Source organism: Aegilops tauschii, chromosome 3 (assembly GCF_002575655.3).
Source record: "Aegilops tauschii subsp. strangulata cultivar AL8/78 chromosome 3, Aet v6.0, whole genome shotgun sequence".
NCBI classification, from domain to species: Eukaryota; Viridiplantae; Streptophyta; class Magnoliopsida; order Poales; family Poaceae; genus Aegilops; species Aegilops tauschii.
Window position 1 is genome coordinate 133054915 of NC_053037.3, and position 12071 is coordinate 133066985.

The 12071-nt window shown below is 43.6% G+C and overlaps 1 long non-coding RNA gene across 7 annotated transcripts; it reads left to right on the top strand.

Annotated features, from left to right (window-relative positions):
- Window positions 1-1967: 1967 nt before the first annotated feature.
- Window positions 1968-10305, top strand: LOC109737437 (uncharacterized). Of its 7 annotated transcripts, none has more exons than XR_005772254.3 (6): window positions 1968-2428; window positions 2507-2604; window positions 4612-4807; window positions 7154-7411; window positions 8360-9304; window positions 9843-10305. It is a non-coding gene; the product is annotated as an uncharacterized lncRNA (long non-coding RNA). The 7 variants fall into 7 exon arrangements; XR_006671867.2 differs by lacking the exons at window positions 1968-2428; window positions 2507-2604 and adding exons at window positions 3551-3766; window positions 3972-4112; XR_006671869.2 differs by lacking the exons at window positions 1968-2428; window positions 2507-2604 and adding exons at window positions 3551-3766; window positions 3972-4106.
- Window positions 10306-12071: the final 1766 nt, after the last annotated feature.

Genomic DNA, 12071 nt, shown 5'->3' on the forward strand with positions numbered 1-12071 from the left:
CTAAAGAAGGAAGCGAGCTCGAGCTCGAGCCAACAAGCAGCTGTCAAAAAATGCGGGAAAACCGTTCCCCAGCTGGGAGAACAGGCGGCGCAATCGATCCCCCCGCTTCTTGTGCCAACAACACATGAGAGTACGCGCGCCCAATATTATTGTGGGCAAACCGTTAACGTTCCCCAGCTAGGCGATGTGGTAATAACCGAGGAGCATATAGTGCAGGCTGAAATGCTCAAGATCACTGTTGGACAAACTCCTCGATATCGAGCCCATGTCTCCGCTTAGAGAGGAGGAAATAAAACGGAAATATGTCCGGGGCCAACCTTTGGTCAAGCCAGACGAGGTCAAGAACCTCCCAACGAGAATGTATGAATTGCATCAATGGTACATGAACATTACCAAGATTTCCAATCGAGAGTCCCTCATGGTGAAAGTCGAGGAAGATCATTACTTCCATAAGCTAGCTGTGTCCGTTGAGTATTCAGAACTATTTCAGTTATTCAATCAAGATGCACTCGACAAATCTCTCGTCCGTTGCTATTGTCTGTAAGTGATCCCTTTCTGTAATTTAAGTCTCAAGCTAGTTTTAGTGCTCATTGATCGATCATTACCTGTAATTATCCTCACTATATTCTTTTCTGTGGTATTATGCAGGATGAAGATCTATGAAATGAAAAAAGCTGGACGCTATGGCATTGGGTTCATTGACCCAAATACCGTTAATGAATACACATGGAAATTGGAATGGTATAGACAAGATGTAGAGAATAAAATGCTACATTTCTTGAAGCGCCTCAATTCCAATGAAGATATACTACTTCCTTACAACTTCGAGTGAGTCACACTGTCTTGTACTACAAATTCTGTTTTTGCTTACTAGCTAGATGTTAATAAGTGTATAGGGTTTAGGGTTAGTTGATTAGTGTTAAGCACATGCCCGCTTAATTTATACATGCAAACGTATGCGCATGCAGGTACCACTAGATCTTGTTAGACATTAAAGTTGAAGAAGGAAAAGTTGAAGTACTGGACTCACTACTTAAAAAAGAAAGTGACTACAACATCGTGAAGGGGATAGTCAACAGGTAATTTCAATCATTATTAACTATATCTCGGCCTATTTAGTTCGTCATTTCCTGATATGAACTATTTAATAACCCCTTTATTAATTTTCTTTGCCGGTGGGCAGGGCTTGGGCAAAGTTCATCAAGGTGACTCCAGGCAAATGGCGAGAAAAGCTGTTTTGGTATCGACCCAAGGTAAGTAATTAAGTAGTACTAGCTAGCTAGCTACCATCTCTTTAATTCTTGTTTCAATATCATTAATTAATTATCATGCTTGATTAATTATTACCTGATTAAAAATTCTCGCAAAGGCCCTGAAGCAGGCGCCGGGGACTGATCTGTGTGCATTCTACGTTTGCGAGAACATTCGCATGATGGCGTCCGAAAGGAGCAGATCTCAAAGACAGTACTGGGTACGTTTGTCAGAACACTATTCACAAATTTTTACACCATTATCGATATCTAGTCACACAACTAATACACATGCATATTGATCTCCTTCTTAACAGTTCAGAGAGGTGCGGGAGCAGCTCCTACCAACGGAGCGCATACTAGCACTTCAATAGGAAATAGCGGGATTTTTGCTCGACCAGGTCATAGATCCCAAAGGAGAATACTATTACCCGCTACCGCCCCCATGAACCACTTGTCATCGTGCTCCGAAGGCACCAAGGCAACATGTAGGAGAAATTGTATATATATATACATACATGTGTATGTGTGAATAATTAATGGTGGTGGTTGTGAGACATTCGATGATATATCTCTACTCCTAATGTCTCAGTTGGTAGTCTCCGTTCCGGGTTTATTTTCGTCCTCCCTCCCACCTCCCAATTCCCCCGCTCCCACCTCCTATTTTCGTTGGTTTTTTTCACCGGTTTTTATTCGTCCCTCTCCCACTGGTTTTACAGTGCAGAGAAAACCATCCCCGCACGCCCCTCCACGATCCCTACCCGATTCACGCATCTCACCCTCCCTCCTGCACAAGCATCCGCCGCCGCCGATGCGTTGGCTGCCTCCCTCCCCCATCGCCGGCCACCTCTCGCCCCTCATAGCCGGTCGCCTCCCTCCACCGGATGCCGACCACCTACTTCACCGCGCCGACCGCCTACATCCCAGCCGCCGGCCATGACCAGATCCGCACCGGCGTTCCCGCATCGGCGCCACCACGACCACGCAGCGGCAGAGGAGTCCTCCTCCTCCCACCACCACCGCCGCCACCACCGCGCCCTCCTCCTTCCACCTCCACACCCATCCATCCCTCCCTGCTCGCGCCCAAAACCCTAGCCCGCGGGCAGCCATGGTGACCGAGCTCAGGATCCGCAGCATCTTCCTCTCCTCCGAGAGCAAGAGCGGCAACGTCCGCAAGGGTATGCCATGAATCCCTTCTCTTCTTCTGGCCTTCTTCATCTCCACATCTGATTCGTGTGTGTGGTCTATATATGCAGTCAGTTTGCTCCCTCCGATCTGCTCTGCTGGCGTGAAGGGGCCCGGCCAAGGAGAAGCTACTGCTGCTGCAGGTTCTTCCTCCTCCCCGCTGTAGGTGGTAAGCCATATCCCTCTCCCTCCTTCTCTCTCACCCCCATCTTGTCTCTGTAGGCAAGCAGTCTGCATGTTAGCAGGCACATGAATCAATCAAAATACTTTTTGATTGATATATACGTGTACTGAGAGGAGAACCATGTTAAAGAATCACAGTGTGTGATGTTATATTTCGTTTCCTGCTAAACTCCGAGGTTGCATTCATTTCCTTGAACAAATGTTTGAACCTTTTGTTGTAAATTTGTAGATTGAATTTAGTTGTCACAACTTTTTTGGTTGTTGCTTGCCTGAATGAAATCAGTAGACATTATTCAGATAACTGAATTAGACGTTGTTGTGTGTAGTCTTTGTTGGAAATACATACTGTACCGACAGACAAATGAAGTTCACTGAGAAATCTATGGTTTTGACCAAGACGAGGATTGAGTACTCTTATCTCATTCATCATTACAAGTTGTATCTTTCAGAATTAGGTGTTCGTACAGTTACCATTTACTGTATATTATTTTCTACAGTAACTGTCAGGATTAGGTGTTTGTTGGTAATATAAAATGATAGATGTATAGAGTTCACCGAGAAATCCAAGGTTATGATCAAGATGATAGGTTAAAAATTAAGGATCAAGTACTCTTGTCTCATTGATCATTACAAGTTGTAAGATTCAGGATTATCTCATGCAGTGTTTATCAATATCCAGGATTAGGAAAAAAAATGTACTCCTATCTTGCAACTTTGTTTCAGCTTCAGGCAAAGTGCACAGTTAAGAACCTCATGCTGCTGTGAGAGAAACTTAGAACAGTCTTTACTATCTTTTTTTTTTCTTGACAATCGTATCTTGCCTGAATCAATTCAGTGCTCATGTTCAGATAACTGAAACTAGACACTGTCTTGTAGTGGATGTATAGAGTTCACCAAGAAATCCAAGGTTGTGAGCAAGACGGCAGCTTTAGAATTGATGATCAAGTACTCTTATCTCATTTATTACTACAAGTTTTACGATTCAGGAATAGAGCGTCTATCCGTGGCGCGGCCGCCTCCTTCCCCTCCCTCCACCACACGCTGCCTGCCGGATCTCGCCGTTGAGCGCATCGGCCCGCCGTCTCCAACCACCCCCGTCTCTGATCCGAGCTGAGTACAGGGGAGCCACAGCTGCCACCGAGGACAAGGTCGCCTGTGGAAACCACCGCTACCTCCGGTCCTTCGATCTCTCCCCTTCTCGCCACTCCTCACGGCCCGCTCCGCACGGCTCGGCCTTCTCGGCGGGGATTTGCTCTTTGGCGAAGAGAGGCGGCTGCAGGCGCCATGGTGCCGATCCAGTCATCGTTGGTATTCAAGTTGCCACCTAACAAATCTGTTTTTATTTCTTATTAGGTACCTCGAAGGTCAAGAGACCAAGGTATCGTGAGGAGTGCATATGGCCTGATGTTCCTTGTGTGTATCATGAGGATTTGGGAGCATCGGCGATGGACAATTAACTAGCTAGGTCATGGTATTACGATGAGCCAGGTCATGGTACACAGGCTAACTACACAAGCTTCTGCTGTTTTATTGTTGGTCGTTCCCGTCCACTGCTGCCAACAGTCAATTTTCTGCAGGGTTTTTATTTCTTTCTCTTCCATCGAAAGCTCCTTTTTGCCACTGATTAATTAGTTGATGCATGTGGAGATTTTCGATACTAGGAGAACCAAGTTTAAATATGTGCAATTCCATCTATCTAGCATCAATGTCGGGTGAGGTTAGACTACAAGAAAGACTAGATATTAAGCTTGTCCATTCTGTCTACACCTTTTGAATCTGAAGTGACTACTGTTGTAAATAATGCTACTTGAGTACCTGGTTGATTGGTTTTGTTTATTGTGGCATTGAGTAGCCTACTACATTAGTGGTGTCAGCTATATTTTGTAAGTTTGTTATCGATTCCATTTGGGTATATGTGTGTGTGATTGAAAAATAATGGTTTAGATATGAATTGCTACAGTTTTATATAATACTCTTTGATCTATGCTGCTAGGTCTGCCGCTGCGTGCATGACAACATGAGGTGCCGCAATCGGCGTGGTATGCTGGTGGATGATGGCGACAGTGAGATGGTTGGCAAGGATTATGAGAGGTCGGCGAGCAGCACTCCTTCCTCTCTTCCCTGTGGAGAAGATGACCTGCAGCTCATTGACTGCTGAGTTCCCTCGAGTCTCTCTTTCTTCCGGCAAGGTAAAGTTCAGTTTTCTGGTGACCATGTTTATTAAATTCTTTGGTAGAATCCATATTGATTCTAAGATGACATTATAGTGCATTTTTGTCCAGACATATGATTTTTCATCATCTGGTGTATGTCGATATAGCACAGCCCACACATACCCTCCTACCCTGAGTAAATCTGAATCCCCATATTTCAGTTCTGAACTCCAAAATGTCGTACTCAAATGGCTTGACCCCAGGTCCATGTTCTGGACTCTTGATATTTTGTGAGGCCTTTTCATTTAGCTGCTCAATCTACATATGCAGAAAACCACTCTCTGGATGCGTGCATTTCTGGCTGTACCTGAAGCTCTCTCCAACAATCTCCTTCTCCATCCATACTTATTTCATAAACCAAAACCTTGCGTTTATCACAATACCTATTTTAAGCTCACTCAGGATGACAAATATAGTCACAAAGTTTTCTGGTTCTTCGGTGTTGATAAAAAGAACACCTTTTTTCTATTTCCTCTGATCCTTGTTTAGTAACTACAACTCTCATGTTGTATTTGCTTTTACTGTTTCACCTCACCGTGAGTATCTTTTTGACTCATTCTTTGCTCACTATTGTTCAGATTCTACATCAAGGCTTGTGGCTTACCTTATGGATCTTAATTAAGTCACCCCTTGTAATTTCCTGAGGTGCTACCTCATCATTCTTAGGTGGCTCCTTTTTTTCCATTTTGTGGCAGTTGATAGTTGTGTAGTACATGGATGAGGGACCTACTTATTTAGCCTATCAAAGAATTATCTCACTAGATGTACGTAGGGAAAGAGAGCTCTTATATTGACACTCCTAGCACTTGATATAGGGTAAGCTTTTTTTCAAGTTGTTTATAATCTTGTGCTGGAAAATAACAATCATAGATTGCTAGGCATTTGCCATATTGCCATGCTAACTGAAAATTGATGTAATCTCTGGTCTAAAATGTCGTAGCTTGTTCTTTTGTACTTTCATACACTCGTACTGACTACACATAATGTCAAATGATGCGAGTGTCAGTATATATCATCTATGGAGTTGGAATTTCACCAGTTGCTCCAGAGGTATGCTTTGTGAAAATACTTCATTAGTATATCATCATTAAATGATGCACTGTTGTTTTATAGTGGAGTGTGATATAGATCAGATTTCTTTTTGTATTCATTTCTGCTATTGTTTCCTCTGTTCCTTTGATGGTTTCGACGACTCTTACTATATATAATACCATAAAATATAGTTTTTCAATCACACACGCAATTTACAGTGGCGAGCTACCAGAATTTTTGTGTGTCAAAAAACAGAGTTTTGAGTGGTTCTGTACTCTTTCGAATGTAATTTTTTTTGAAAATTTCAAGAATTTCTTCCAGTTTTATAAACTGAACTCCTGCATTAAGGTGTCCAGAATTGTTTTACAATGTGGAGTTTTGTGAATCCAAAAAAAATGATTAGCATAGATAACCACTACATACAGTACATGAAGGTTGGTTATGCATGGAGAATGAGGTTAGTATTGTTAGAAGTTAGAACTGGGAGTTTTCCAGCACATGACGGTTGCGGCCGTCTTCCAGCATATTGTTGCTTTTCAGCAGAACAAGATGTTCGTCTCTTTGTCTTATGGACTTCAATAAGGTCGATGGTAGCTTGCTGAATAGGTTAAGGGAGACCCCACAGATTTCTAATGACCACACAGGGTATTCTTGCTGGCGCCGCTGCTGGCAGAGGCGCGTGGTTGACAGGAGGAGCCGGGGAGTCATGACGGTGGACATGTGGATGTTATCATGGCATTGACACATTTCGCTCTACCAACACTGCATACCAACGTGACTGAATGTTATCGTTCCTTAGATGCCCTATCAAATTCTTGCTTGACTTTTTGGTTTTGTATGCTCGGATGTATGTTTCAGTTCCTACATGGTATTTCTCATGTGGAGTTGAAACCACACTTGGTTGGTCCAATAGCAAATAATCATATGTTTCACTCTGAAATCATATTGCATATAGAGTGATGTTACGTTCTTGTGCAAATTACTGCACACATATACATGGAGTTACCTGAATAAGTCTCACACTTGGGCTCCTGCAAGTAACACTGTCTCTCGCTTGTAGAGTTTGCAAGTGGTTATAATTGTCATACTACTAGGTAACAGCCTTACTCGAATCAGCCTTGACCTTGTATAATATACATAGTTATTTGGTGCATGGTATTTTTTAGTGAATTTGATCAAAACTGTTATTTTAAGTACATTTGTACTTTAGTTGTTTATTCAAATAAATTTCCCAGTAAGTTGATTTTATAGCATGGTCATAACGTTGACATTATGAATTGATTTGTGAAGCACAAAAACACAATAACAGTTGGGAGGGTTGCTTTGTATCCCTAGACCCACACCCACACCCGACCGCCATCTCCCATTTTCCTCAGTATCGCGACCTGATGCGACGTTGGCAGCGCAATCAGTCGGAGGAGGCCAGCGGTGGCGATGACGGCTCTGCGGTGGGGAAAGGTCGCTCGTCATCGTGGCACCAGCAATTCCACGATCGCATAATACCCGCATGTTGATGACCTCCAGGACTCTCCGGCCTCCTCCCTCCAGGTACCTCTCCGACTCCTAACCGTTTCTCAGGTTCACAGTTTATTACTATACTACTATTGTTTAATTAGATGGTAACATAAAACTTGGAGTGTTTGATAGGAGTTCTTATTCACTGTTTGAGATGCTAACTGGGACGGAGTGAGTAAAAAAATGCCTAGAATAAAGAAATGATGAATTGTATTGTACACATTATTGTAGTTACAGATTATGTTTAAAATCGATCATTACTTGGGATGCTGCCAACTTGCAGGGTCGATGGGACATTAAATTGCCATATTGCTTTTCCCTCTTCTTCACGTGTTAGGAATATATCTTTAACAATAGAACTATAGTGTAGTCATTCTTGTAGTTAAAGATTATGTTTAAAATTGATCATCACTTGGGATGCTGCCAACTTGCAGGGTCGATGAGACATTAAATTGCCATATTGCTTTCCCCTCTTATTCACTGTTGTAAGCTTGGTTCTCGAGGAACTTCTCATTGTTGTACATGTAGGTTGTGGAAAATAGAAATAAAATATATTTGTTCATTCTTCTACTGTACCTCTGATCCATCTCCCACGGTTCAGTAAATTTCAGTTATGTGCTTAAATATTAGGAAGCCATCATCTTCTAAAACATATTGTTACCTACTCAAACATATTGTCTTCCTTTGTGTTTCCGATAAATTATTTATAAAAACACACGTAAAACAGAAGTTGCAGAACCTGCATTGGACCATGCTCATTTGCTTTGTCCATTTTTTCGAAGAAATAACACTCTCCAGATTCCTAAGCATTCAGAATTATGACTTAGTGTGCTATTACATTTCCCAGTATCAGACGCTATATTTTTTGTGGGAATCATTGACACAGTTCCTTCAGAAAGTTGTATCTCTGAAATGGACAAACTGCTCTTATGTAATTCTACCATCCATTCTGATGTTGAGGCAAATATACATGTTATGCAGGCGTACTATTGTTCAAGATAGTGTGTGTGACATATGTGGGAACGGGGAGGAAGATGAATATCATGTTGTTATATCATGCACAAAAAGTAAGGCGTTCAGATTTGCCATGAGGAAAGAGTGGAGGCTTCCAGAAGAAAAGGAGTTCTGGTACACTGGAACAGACTGGCTACAAATCCTACTGGACAAGTATGATTCAGAGATAAGAAAGAAAATTCTGCTGTTGTTATGGAGAGCCTGGTTTCTACGAGATAACTGTATCCACAGTGATGGCAAAGAAACCATTTCGAGATCGGTGATGTTCCTTGTGCAGTATGAGGAGGAAATCAGGAATTTGTCGCTATCTGTTGTTGGACAGGGGAACAAGAGTTGCTGGTCCCTGTCTGCATCTATGCAGACACACCACACCTAGGAATCAGCCGAACGCCGAGCCAAATGCCCAGTGGAAAGAGCCGCCTGAAGGTGTTGTAAAACTGAACACTGACGCTGCCTTTTTGTCAGGCACGGGCCAAGCCTAGGCTGGCGCGATCGCACGGGATCATACGGGGCATGTTGTCTTCTCGGCGAGTAAATCGATGAATAAATGCAGATCAGTTGAAGAGGCAGAGGGGCAAGCTATCCTGATGGGTCTGGTATCGCTGTCGAGACTGTACCAAGGCCCACTGATCATTGAGACTGACATCAAAATGATTGCAAATGAATTGGGACAAGCCAGATCAAGCCGATCGGATTGTTTTCTGGGTTGTCAGTGAGATAAAAAACACAAGCCGGATCTTCAGTTCAGTTCAGGCCAAGGCCATGAAAAGGGAACAAAACTGTCTAGCACATGAGCTTGGCTGCCAGAGCTAGACGGCATGAGGACTCACTGATAATTGCGGACGTGCCCGAGGAGCTTCGTTCGCTGATGCTATCTGAATGTACCAAGTGATGTGTTTGGTCCTTTTTTAGGTAGTCATCCTCAAAAAAATAATATACATGTTATGAAATGCCTTCCAAGTCAACCACATAGCCATTTTTTAAGAACTGGTGGGAATTCGTTTGTCGATAAAATTATTCTTTTACAGGGGATGTTGCCTTATTTCTACATTAAAGCAATAAACAGTTTGATGAACTTAACAACTCTCTATCCTTATTTGTTATTTCTCTTATTCATAGCGTGTTTTCGCCATTTATACATGTAACGATGATGAACTAAACAACTTATTCTTATTTCTTGAAACATGAAGTGTTTTTCACGTTTGTTCAATCCAATGTTTGTTAATTAATTATATTATTTATATTCATAAGTAGTATAAAGTTGGCTCAAAATAGTTAATATGATTTTGGATGATATATTATGATGTTGACTAGGAGGTTATTGGTGCTCATTAAAATAGCAGTATGAAATAAGCCTGCATATATTTGTTGGTTTTCAATTTAAGCCTTTCAACTCAACTGAAATTATTATTTTTACATTATTTACTGACATAAAACTCCTGTTTTGCAGGCTATCTTGAACGATTGCAGGTTTTAATCAAGAAGTCCTCAATAGGTGGACTGGCTCAAAATGGAGAAGCACGCTGGTAGCTTTTTGGTTGATTGTATTAAGCATTTAAGTTCGTAGCAATTCATACCATCAATATCTTTGGGGTGCCTTGTACTCCTTCCGTAAAATAATACAAGAGCGTAGTGATCTAAGCGCTCTTATATTATAGTTTACAGAGGGAGTAATATTTTAGAAATTGTGCCTTTTTTGGCCTAATGTGGCGTGCTGTCCATAGACATCCTTACCCCATTTCCTCCTCACATATGGCTTGGGTTTTGGGATAGCAAGACATACGAAGACAATTTGGGGGTGCCGATTCTCTCTCTCCCTCTTGCTAATAGAATTATGAACAACCGGTAAGACTAATATTATAGACCATGTATTCTTTGACTTTTGTGCTAACACAGGAAAAATGTGTTGTAAACTTGTGAGTTGTGCCTTACTCCCTCCGTTCTTAAATACAAGTATTTTTAGATATTCCAATGCGGACTAACATACGGAGCAAAACAAGTGAATCTACATTTTCTAACACATGTCTATATACATAAGTATGTAGTTTGTTTCTAAAATATGTCTATATACATAAGTATGTAGTTTGTATTAGAATCTGTAAAAAGACTTAAATTTAGGAATATATGGAGTATATTTTCAGGGCAAGTTTTAGCCCTCTTATTCGCAATTGATGTTGCATGCCATTCACCCTTATATTTGATGTTAATGTCTGAGTTTATGTCGAATTAGGGTTGGTTGCTCACTTCCCTTTTATGTAATAGCTCGTATTACAACACACACACGCACACACACACATTTCCTTGGGTTTTATGTGAAAATCCTTTTGAGCCGATACACCAAATATGAAGTTACATGACTCAAACAAAACTAGAAAATTATGATAAAAATAAAGATAAATGCCAATAAAATTCTAAACAATAAATGTTATCAAAGATTGATATATCTACCTATCACAAGAGAGGTAGGAGTAGCATGTTCTAGAAGATGTGTTTTTCTGTAATAGTTTCTAAATGGTAAATTGTATGGTTTCAAGCACCTAAGAAAAAGTCTACACTGATTCGATATGTTCGCTCGCTCGCCTCCCTCCTCGCGGGCGACGTGCGAATCCCCGATCCCCCCTCTCCTCCATCCCCTCCCCGTCTTTCCCCTTGCTGCTGCCGGCGTGGTCCGCCAGGCCATTCCCACGCGGTGCTAGCGGAGGCGGGCCGTTCTTTCCCCGCTCGCGCGTTGGGGGCGCGGGGGCCTCCTGATGGCGGTGGTGCTCCTCGGGCGGAGGCGGTCCATTCTTTCCCCGCTCGCGATTTGCGGTCGTGGGTGCCCCTGATGCGGCGGTGCAACTGTTGGCTGCGGGGCGCGTGGTGGTGCGGCTGGCTAGCGGCCTCCACTCCGCCCAGATCTGGGCCCTTTTGGGCCCTATCTGGGTTGGGGCGGGCCGACGGTCCGATGCGCGGCGGTGTGGCTCCCTGGTAGTCGTGGCAAGGCATCGAGGGGTGCGGGTGGTGGCGGCTTTTGTCGGCCGATGTGCTGCAGTGCGGCAGTAGGGGTTGCCCAGACCCATTTGGGCCCGGTCGGGCCAGTAGGGGCCTGCTAGGCCCCTGCCGTCACGTCCGGTCGGCTTCGTGGCGGCGACGAAGGTTGTCCCCTCTCGTCGGCTGAGTTGCGGATGCCCCTGAGCCCCTGGGATCCTCTTCCCTCCTCCAGGTCTCGTGTCGGGGGCCTCAGGAGACGACGAAGTTGGTTCAGTGACCGTGGTGGCAAAGGCTGGTGGGCGGCAGGTTGGTTGGTGCACTTCAGATCGTCCGAGGTGGTGGTGGTGGTTGTTTGGGTCGGTGAAATCCCTAGGGCTCGTCCGGCATCGATGTGGTGACGCCTGTAGGCGCCGCCGGACCTTCCTAAAGAGCGTCGGGTATACACCTTCCCCACTGTCCTCTGCGTACTGAGGGAAACCCTAGGACTTGTCCGGGAGCAGTGCTGTAGTCGTCGCATTCCTTCTTGAAGGTGTTGCTCGGTACGCAACACTTCGGGTGCTAGGAGTGCGGTGGTACTTCGCCGGAGGGTGCATCGGTTACCGGTCATCTTTGTTTCGTTGATCTACCAATGACGGGATTTGTTTCTCTTTCTTTTTCTCTCGTTTTTATTTTGGGCTTGTTTGTGCTGCAGGCCCCAGTGTGCAGTGAG